The following is an 11,190-nucleotide window of genomic DNA, read 5'->3' as shown; positions in this document are numbered from 1 at the left end:
CAAGAACGAATTCGGACACCTTCTCTCCCGCACGCCGGTGTTCGGGATAGAGTAGACTATGGTGACGGGGCAAGTTGCAAGATGAGGCAAAACACTAGGTGTTTTCGATGTATCTTTGGCTGCGGCCCGGTAGCAGTACATATAAGAGGACCAGAGGCGGTATTGTGTCGCGATCATGATCTCAAACCGACTTGGATTCTAACTCGTATACTTACCGAACAAGAAATAATTAACTTTTCTGCTAAGACATCAAAAAATAAAATGGAGAGGCGAGCGTGCACGCATGCGATCTCCTTCACACCTCAATAAGTATGGTGTAGAGAACCAACTATATAAAGAGGTCTCTCACTTCCTCAACTTTCAGGGTGGTATTAAACTTTAGAATCACCACTTGCTATTTTATACATGAGCCACTTTGAGATTTCAGAAATTGTTAATGGGTCAAGCCCATTCATTTCTACGGGGTAGGAGAAAACATTAGGGCGGAGGAAGAAAAAAGAAAAGAAGAACAGTGCGCACTTGATGGTTGTTGGAAGTTGATCGTACTGTTAAAAGAAAAAGTGACCGACGGAAGTGAGGATCCTTTCCCCAGCTGATCGACTATAATTATACTGTGCTCAAATGTAATCCTTTGTCAGAGGATTCCAAGTGAAAAAAATCGATCCATCTTTATTATCTTTGCCAACTTTTTTTGAAACAAGGCAAAAGATTTGCCATTTCATTCATTAAAAAGAAGGTTTAGACAGGCCACGAAGTGGCTAGAAATAAAATCTACTCTTGTGGCATTACAATATTTAAATGCTTGGCGCCCGCCAACGCCGAAAGCGAAAATTCCTCTTTTATCTTACTAATGATATGACGACCGTCGTAGGTGCGGCCGTGTTGTGGAAAACTCTAGCATTGCGCTCCGCCCAAATTTCCCAGAAGATTAGCATCATGAGTGAGGCAAGCGCCTTGGGGGATTCGGAACGAAGATATACGTTTCCATTCCACCATTCCAACACCGAGCCCCTCGCTGGCCAAGCAGTAGTATGAATCTGACTCATGCCTAGCCAGTGAAGAATATCGTTCCACACACGAAGGGTGAAATGACATTGGAAAAGTAAGTGCTGCCGTCTCTGGACTTTTCTTGCAAAGAGGGCATAGCCGGCAGTTGGGCCACCCATGCCGAGCAAGGCGATCCGATGTCTAGATTCTATCTTGAAGAACAAGCCAGGCAAAAAATTTGCACCATGGAGGAGCCCACACCTTCCACACCGATAGGACCATTGCCGACGTAGTTAGGCCCTCAAACTGCGCCTTGTAAGCCGAGGAAGCAGAGTACGATCCATCCTTGGTGAACATCCAAATAATGGAATCGCCACACTTTGGCAGAAGATTGAATCCACCTTTTTTTATCTCATTTTGTTTTCAGTACTCAGAAACTGAACGGATTTGACTGAGACATCTGATGATCACCATTGGATGGCCTATACCCGACCGGCTGTCCATGAATACGTTTGAACCCATGTTTGAATGTGTTCGCGGATATTTGGTGGCATTTGTTTGATGATTTACTAGCAAAAAGGCCCGTGCGTTGCAACGGGAGAAAACAAATACTACACACTCACTACAAGAAATATGTCAACTTGTGACCACCACTATTGGTCACTAAATGGTCACAAATTTTTATTTGTGACCTTTTTGTGACCAAAAACATAAGGTCAAAAGCTGGCCGTCGTAAACTGACTATAGCGACCTTTCTTCTGGAATGGTCGTAGACGTTTATGACCAAAATACGTCTACTGTGGCGTTTTGGTCACTAGCAACCTTCCCAGGCCACGTAGGCATCCAGCGTGGCAATCTGACGTGGCACAAGATTCAGCCCGGTCCAATTTGATTTTCTACATAGGCCGAGCCCATTTATTGTTTTTTTCTTGCAATTTGGGTAAGCTACACGGGCCAGGCCCTATAGTTCGGCCTTTTTATTTCTGGGTTGTGTCCCTTTTTTTCCTTTTTCAAATGGGTCCCAATTGTCAGGTTCTGATAAGTGGGTCCCAAATGTCTGATTCTGGTTTGTGGAACTTTGTTGTCATGGCCATGTTCCTCATATTTCAATATGCCAATAATTAAACAACCAGTATTTAAATCAAAATAGACAGAAAACAAGTGTAACAAGCCGATTCTAATATACAAATGTGATCAATCTGTTACATCAACAAGAAGCAACAATCTGTTACATCAACAAGAAGCAACAATCTATTACATCAACACATACAAATGCGATCACAGTATAACAAACTCTACAGGTGTCTTTTGACAGCTTCAAGTGGCCCTTCATGGCGGCAGGAAGATGGTTCCTATCACCCTTCATGGGCATCAGAGTGATGCAGCTGAACGTGGCAGTGAAAAGGATTACCTGCAAAAGCCAAATTTATACAAGATATCAGCCTTTCAGTCATGCAGAATATCAGAGACACATGCTTCATCACTCCAGGGCATGGAAACGTAAAATGCATTTTTTTACAAAGGGCTTACAATTGCGAATTTACTATCCACAAAATTAAATTAGAAAAAACAAATAAAACAGTGAGGTCCAAAAGATGTCAGCCTTAGTGTTTCTACTTCCTACAAATGACCGAGACCATGCTGTTTCAACCTTTTGTAGAACACACTATTCTCGAACAGTATATATTGAGCATGCTACAACAGAAGCTTGAATTTATGGTTTCTATACTTCTACATTATACATCCTCAGTAATATAGACCAGTTTGTTAAACTTCAGAGGTTGAGATCAAGGCCTGTCAACTAAATCATATATATGCATTAAAAAACAAGGCCATATGGACCAATGCATCATAATTATCAGTTTAAACATCAGCAAAGGAATTAAGTAAACTATTGTGCTGGATCACTACCATTATTGTTCCATAGAGTTTATGTGTACATTGTCCACTAATTCATGAGGATTGATGCAATGGATGCTGGCTTGGCAACCATAGTAGTTTAGGCACAACAGTGTAAACCCACACAAATGCTACTAATTCCATCATATCAAGGACCATTTTATCAGGTCCATGTGTATACTACTCACTACAAGAAGCAACATGACAGCAGTATCACCATGATCATCAAAAAAAGAACAGCTTTTCCTCTGCTCAAGCCAGCCTCAAACAACACCATAGCAATCAAATTTTCAAATAATGAACCAAGACATGTCCAGAACAATCCAAAGTTTGTTGTGCACGTGAGATGAGATGAGATGACATGACATGAGCTCACCACACCAAGTCATGTGGTTGGAGGAGTAGGGAGCAGCCATGAGGCCTCGTCATCCACCTGCGGGAGCAGCAACAACTCGTCCAAATCAGATCTAAGCAACCTGCACAAAAAGCAAAACAAATCAAACGAAAGGCAGGAATCACAACGAGACAGGAGAAGGGATTCTATCCCAAGATAGCAACCCGAAAAACAAAAAACATGATTAGGGAGCTGGTACATAAGAAAGGAATTCATGCATGAATGACATATACAACTTAAAAATCAGGATATGAAATATTATTAGAATTGCATATTAGATGGCTGCAAGATAACTGTTGCTTCATATAAAGTAACTAGAATTAGCACCCAATAGCTAGATAGCATATGGTGCAGAAACTAGTTTCAACTAAATGGGTCGTCCAAATTGGAGGGTAACTCACTTCATTATCCAGAACATTATCCAAAAATATAGGAGTGTTGTGCATATCGAGATAAAATCCAAGACCAAGACACTTGGAGAAAGCAACTGATGTAGTAACAAGCTTTGATTGTGCGAAATGCAACAGGTTTGCATAATATGAAGTTTACCAATTATTCCAGAAAACAAGGAAAAATACATGTTGATGTTTCAAGTGCAGAAGAACATAAACTGGTACATATATTGGCCCAGAAAACACTGCTCATCCAAGATAAGAACAGAACATATCTAAGCAAACTAGCAACAATGCACTGTACACGCGTTTGTAGATTAATAAAAAAAAGTATCACAACCAATAATCCATTCCAGTGCAGTGCACTCTTAATCACCCCTAGTATAATTAGCTAAACTGTGCACACAGTTGTGTTTATATTATGAGCAAGTGTTGGTTCCAACTCAAGCACAAATGTACGCAGAACTAGAGGCCTGCCTTAAGAATCCCAACATTTTAACTACATCACCATTCGCCTCAAAACAGAAAAAGCACACGAAACCCCCCACCACACAGCAATCTTAACGTCTTTAGGCAGCAACCAAATTACAGACCAGTTAATTTTTAGGCCAGCAACCAAATTTTCTTCATCCAAATTCATGACATAGAGCAGAGTTGTGTAACAGCTAGCTAACCAGTGGAACTCATGTAGTATTGTTTCTGTTCATTCAGTTAACAATGGCAGAGTAATTTTAGGCAACCTTGAGTACCAAATGACATTGTCTCTTAAAATTTATCTAATACCAGTTAACATATGCATGCAACTGTAAACATGACCACACAGAGCTACTAAACAGGCATGGAATGGGAGAGGCAACGCCAGTTGGTGTGGTCGTCGATGACGAGGCCGGCGGCGGCCGTTGGCGTCGATAGTAGTCAACCCGACATCCTGGTGCTCGAGTGACGACGGATCTGGGAGGGAGAACGGACGAGGTGAGTAAGAGAGCAGAGATTTGGGATTATCCAAATGAGGAGAAGTGGAGGGACTCACCTGAACCGGTGGAGCAAGTGAAGAAACTGAACCGGTGGTACTCCTCCTAGGCCGCCATGGATGATCTGATGCCCGCGGGATCTTCTCCATGGCCGGCCCCTTCCTTCACAAAACCAGATCGGGTCTCTTCACGAACATGCAAGAAAATGGGCGCATGCATCAGATTTAGGGAGGGGGAGGGGGCGAGATGCAGGAGAAGAGAAGGGGAGGAGCAGGGATGCGTACCACTGCCTTGCTCGATCTGGGCCGCGTAGAAGCACGCGTAGGTCATCTCCCGACGCTCGAGCCTGCCCTCCGTCAAGGACCGGGTCAAAGAAGCCCTTGACCTCGACGAGGCGCTGCCGGATCTGGGAGGGAGCACCGTCGATGCTGGCCTAGGGCCACGGGGAAGCGAAGGATCGGCGGGGAGGAGGAGGCGGTTCAGGCGGGGGAAGGCGGGGAACGAGCGCATCGGCGTCGGGGAGGAGGAGGAGGGACGGGTGAGCTGCTGCGGGTGGCCTAATGGGGGATGACCACCGGGCGTCGAGGGAATGGAGCAGGGGAGGGGGTGGATCTGGCCGCCGCCATGGCCATGGCCGTGCCATGCGGCTAGGTCTAGGTCATGAGCGAGGGGGGAGCACGGATCCGACCGCAGCCGTGGGAGAGAAGGGAAGGTGAGGGGTTGACGGCGGCCGGGGTTGGGGGAGAGGAAGGAGGATGGTGGCGGCGGCGGCAGGGTGGTTGGGGATCGAGAGATTGAGAAGGAGCGAGAGGGTTGGGAGGTGGCGGCTGTGGGACGAGAGGGGAGAGTGGATCGGGGGAGAGGTGGGGATTCAGAAGTTAAGGTTTGGGTGAGAGGGTAAGGGGGCGCGGGCTGCCATTGGATCCAAAAGCATCCAACGGTGGTTGACGCATGATCCGCGTGATATACCTATGGACCAATCAGAGCGCACCAAATAATTTGAAGATCTTTTGACCATATAAATTGGTCATGATTGATTACATACAAATTTTTCATTCCATTTTTCAATACTCAAAATGAGTTTTTTGGTGAAAGACATATAAAATATTTGTTTAAACGATGTCATATTTTGCACAAGTTTACATCTTAGATTGTCAAACAACATTGACAAAGGGAGTTTTCATTTTCTATGCACAGAAAATTCAATTTCCATTTTCCGAGTGCCCGAAATGAGTTTTTTTGTGAAGGACCTACCATATATTTGTTGCAAAATTGGACCAAATCAATTTTATAAAATACTAGGCCATATTTAATTCACAATTGACCAAATGGTTGGGTGTCAAAAGTTTTGATCCACCTCTGGTGAAAAAGACAAATTCTCGCCGACTCAGCAGGAAGCGAGTCAAATTTGAACTATGGCTGCCTCATAGTTTGCTATTTATTTTTTCCAAAAATCATTTCTAGGTACGAAATTATCTATTTAATCAGAGAAACATAAAAAAACCAAGATTCAACCACTAGCTAGGAACGGTCAAGCCCGCCGTTTTGACCGCATTTTGAAACGGGCATAAAAAATTCAAAAAAATCAGAAAATTGGAAAACCTTCGCATTGTATCATTATATGTGATCAAATTTCCAGAAAAAATAATAAACTTGTAATACGGCAATTATTTTTAAAATGTGTTCTCAGAAATGAGCTATCATGCGTGAAGATGCATGGCTTTCAAGCCAAATGATCAATCTTATGGCCACATTCATGGCATAGTTTGTTCAAATGATCTCATATTGTGCACAAGGGTGCATATTGGAATGGCAAACAATGTTTCCTAAGGAAATTTTCATTGTCTTTGCACGGAAAATTCATTTTCCATTTTTCGAGTGCCCGAAATAAGGTTTTTTGTGAAGGACCTACCATATATTTGTTGCAAAATTGTACCAAATCATTTTTATAAAATACTAGGACATATTTAATGCACAATTGATAAAATGGTTGGGTGTCAAAAGTTTTGATCCACCTCTCGTGAAAAAGACAAATTTCCGCCGATTCAGGTGGAAGCGGGTCAAATTTGAACTGTAACTACCTCGTAGATTGCTCTTTTATTTTTCAAAAAATCATTTCTAGGTACATAAGTATCTATTTAATCAGAGAAACACCAAAAAAATTTCAAGATTCAACAACTAGCTAGGAACAGTCATTCCCGCCGTTTTGACCGCATTTTGAAACGGGCATAAAAAATTCAAAAAAAATCAAAAAATTTGGAAACCTTCGCATTGTGTCATTATATGTGGCCAATTTCCCAGGAAAAATAACAAACTTGTAATACGACAATTATTTTAAAAAAGCGTTCTTAGAAACGAGCTATCACGTATGGAGATTAGTGGCTTTCAAGCCAAATGATCAATCTTATGGCCACATTCATGGCATAGTTCGTTCAAATGATCTCATATTGTGCACAAGGGTGCATATTGGAATTCCAAACAATGTTGCCTAAGGAAGTTTTCATTTTCTTTGCACGGAAAATTCATTTTCCATTTTTCGAGTGCCCGAAATGAGGTTTTTTTGTGAAGGACCTACCATATATTTGTTGCAAATTGTACCAAATCATTTTTATAAAATACTATGACATATTTAATGCACAAATGACAAAATGGTTGGGTGTCAAAAGTTTAGATCCACCTCTGGTGAAAAAGATAAATTCTCGCCGATTCAGCTGGAAGCGGGTCAAATTTGAACTGCAGCTGCCTCATAGTTTGCTATTTATTTTTTCCAAAAATCATTTCTAGGTACATAAGTATCTATTTAATCAGAGAAACACCAAAAAAATTCCAATATTCAACCACTAGCTAGGAACGGTCAAACCCGCCGTTTTGACCGCATTTTGAAACGGGCATAAAAAATTCAAAAAAAAATCAAAAATTGGAAAACCTTCGCATTGTGTCATTATATGTGAACAAGTTTCCAGGAAAAATAATAAAATTGTAATAAATTAATTATTTTAAAAAAGTGTTCTCAGAAATGAGCTATCAAGTGTGAAGATTCATGGCTTTCAAGCCAAATGATCAATCTTATGGCCACATTCATGGCATAGTTTGTTCAAATGATCTCATATTGTGCACAAGGATGCATATTGGAATGGCAAACAATGTTGCCTAAGGAAGTTTTCATTTTCGTTGGACGAAAAAACCATTTTCCATTTTTCGAGTGCCCGAAAGGAGGTTTTTTTGTGAAGGAACTACCAAATAATTGTTGCAAAATTGGACCAAATCATTTTTATAAAATACTAGGCCATATTTAATGCACAATTGACAAAATGGTTGGGTGTAAAATGTTTTGATCCACCTCTCGTGAAAAAGACAAATTTCCACCGATTCAGTTGGAAGCGGGTCAAATTTGAACTGCAGCTGCCTCATAGTTTGCTATTTATTTTTTCCAAAAATCATTTCTAGTTACATAAGGACCTATTTAATCATAAATACATAGTTTGGTGGCGATACGTCGAGGTTTGGGCGGTGGCCGAGGGCCCCGACTCTAGAGCGCGTAAACTCGCATGCCCGTCGCGTGGTCACCGCGTGACCGTAATGTTGCCATGTGTTTTGGGCGGCCTAGGCATGTCTAGTGGGTTGGGCACTCCCCAGGTTGGTTCTAGGAAGAAGATTACAACATAAGGTTCTCACGAGGAGACCGATCGATGCTCAAACATGAATTAGCAGCCAAGTGTTTGATTAGCGGTACGGGAAATGCACATGGCCAATGGGCGTGAGTTTTGGCTGAGGATGATCATCTACTAAGGAGAATGTCTTCACAAATTTTTAGCTCAAAAGGAGGATCCTAGGTGGTACTTGCTTTCCAAAGTACCACGTTGGACAAAAATATGAATGTTGAAGCTGGGCTCAAAATAATGAGTGGAGTGAGCTGAAATTTTGTGGAGGATGGTTATTTGGGCATAGGAAAGCATTGTAGAAAATTGATACCATTTGGACATGCGAAAGTAGTACTTCCTTCACAATGCTCTTCTATGGACAAAAACTTGGGAAAACTAGTGAGAGATATTGGATGAATGAAATGAGCTCAAAAGTGGTGTAGGTAAGTTACTTAGGTATGGTCATGCGCTGGTAAATTTTCAGATCATTTGGGTAAGCCTAGCTAGTACTTACTTCACAAAGCTTCTCTTGATGTAGAAACTTTGGAAATTTCCCGAGAAAGATTTACTAGGAAAATTGAGCTGAATATTATCATGTGGCAATCATTTGGGTATAGAAGAGTGCCCGAAAAGTTTCAGGGTAATAGGAGGGGTCTATATAACACTTGCTTTGCAACGTGCCAATTTGGCCATAAAATATAAACTGAACCTGGGCTCACATAGATGATTTGACTGAGCTACAATTTGGAGGAGGGTGATAATTTGGGCATATGAAGGAACTGTATAAATTTCATGTAATTTAGAGATATAAAAAAGGTACTTCCTTCACAATGCTTCTAGGTGGACAAAAACTTTGAAAATTTTCCGAGGAAGATTTGCTAGGAAAATGGAGCTGAATTTTATCATGCGGTAATGATTTGGATAGGAAAGAATGCCCAAAAATTCCGAGGGCAATCAAGAATATATAAATAGCACTTCCTTCATAAAGTGTTGTTGTGAACAGAATAGGAAAATGAATATTGTTGAATTAGTTTTGAACTAGGCAAGGAAGGATTTTTACATATTTGATGAAGATATGCCCCAAAGAATTTATGAGATTTTTTTGGGAATTTTGGGAATGATAGAAATATAGGTTGCTTCACAACCTAGGGCAAAAACTGCCACATGGACATGACACATAGGCAAAACTGATGAGATGGCGCCTAGTCATCATAACCCACCACAATCTACAAGGCTATGACCATCTATATTGGTCATTAACAACTAGAAATAAGGCAGCGGACTAGCACTGTTTGCTTTGTGACCATTTCGTGTAAGGAAATTACGACTTTTCTGACCAAAATGGTCGCAATGGTTTAGGGTTTGGAGCCCTCTGAACAGCTTTTGACCAATTGGTCTAAAATGGTCATAAATTTATGACCAATTCTTCGAGGGCCACTGACAGAAGGTCATAAGTTGACATATTTCTTGTAGTGGCTCTTAATTTAGAAAAAAATAGTATGTAATCTGTGAATTTGTAGCTACGGCCCAAACAAAGATGGTCTTAACCTATAAAGCTAGTTTAATATTCTACAGGTGTTCTATTTGAACACGGCTTGCATGTAGATTTAATCCATACAAAGAAACGGGTAAGTGATTATGCATTTATTCATGTCATGTTCGGAATGGGGTGTTGTTACGCGAGAGTAAAAAAAAGGACAAAAACAAACGATGACACGTTAGCACACTAAGGAGACATGTGTGCATCAATGGCAGTTTTCAGTTTAAGAATCACCAACTTAGGGTAACTCTTGAACACTTTTTTCCCATGCATATTTCTTAAATAAATGAAGAGTTATTAAAAAGATACATGATTTTTAATTATAAAAATGACTTTTTTGTCTAGAAAAGAACATTTTTGTATGGTCTTCTGTGGACGCAGGTATTTGCGCCCCTATTTTCTTGCCATACATGTCATAGGTATTGGTACCTGTTTCATCACTATGTATATCTTATCAAACTTGTATTTTATTTTATTTTTGTCATGCATGCCTCTTGTTTTACTTTTCTTCATGCATGTCCTCTTTTTTCTTCTTCTCATCTTTATCAAATCTTCTCTGCATTTTCTCTTTTATTTCTTTTATAGCGGACATCTCATTTTTATTGGGTCCTTTTTTTATTTCTTGTCATGTATGTCCTTATTTATTGGGTGTCCCTAGCAAATTTATCTTCAATTTCATGTCTAATCCTGATTTTGCTGAGGTGTTCATCCCCAATCTGAATTAGTACCGGTATGGAAAAAAGACGGATAATGCATTATTGATTAACATTGCTGCCTAAATAGTATTTTTTTTAATTGTTAACAGGTAAAATAACATCATATTCAAATTCTACATATTTTTCTAATCTAGTTCCATATATAACATGTTAAATTTGGAGCTACGGTTTAGAAGATATGAGTATTTTTAAAAACATTTGATATGTATTGCGGGTTTAATGTTAGAAACATTAGGAGTTTTTCTATAAAATTGCAAAACGGACTAAGAATACCTATTTCTTTCTTTTATTAGTAGGTATAGATATAGATTTTGAGATGCCCTAAACCGAGCAGGGTTTTTTTTTTTTTTTGCGGTGAGACCGAGCAGATTATACGCATAAAGGAAAGGTCGGTGGGTCTATGCTGGAACGACGGCGCATCGAAGGAATACTTACTATTTTCTGCGTCTCCTCATGTGCCTAATCAGGTAAGGACTCATCCACCTGTACGGTTGGTAGCTGTGACGGGTACGAGTTCAGATTGGACTTTTTATATATAACCACAATCGGCCTTGCTTTGGTTGTACTATATAAAAACCTTGCCAAGACCCAGCTGAGTACGTATATCGACAGGCGGCAAACACATCGATCGTTCTCGAGCATCTGCTCTT

The 11,190-nt window shown here is 40.5% G+C and overlaps 1 non-coding gene across 1 annotated transcript; it reads left to right on the top strand.

Moving 5' to 3' along the window:
- Positions 1 to 567: 567 nt before the first annotated feature.
- LOC125549651 (small nucleolar RNA Z103) lies at positions 568 to 667 on the top strand. The gene has a single exon (XR_007301426.1). It is a non-coding gene; the product is annotated as a small nucleolar RNA Z103 (small nucleolar RNA).
- Positions 668 to 11,190: the final 10,523 nt, after the last annotated feature.

The sequence above is a fragment of the Triticum urartu genome, chromosome 3A (assembly GCF_056163025.1).
Source record: "Triticum urartu cultivar PI428250 chromosome 3A, HENAU_Tu73, whole genome shotgun sequence".
Classification (NCBI taxonomy): domain Eukaryota; kingdom Viridiplantae; phylum Streptophyta; class Magnoliopsida; order Poales; family Poaceae; genus Triticum; species Triticum urartu.
Note: the sequence above shows the minus strand (reverse complement) of the source record. Positions and strands in the feature narration are given on the sequence as shown.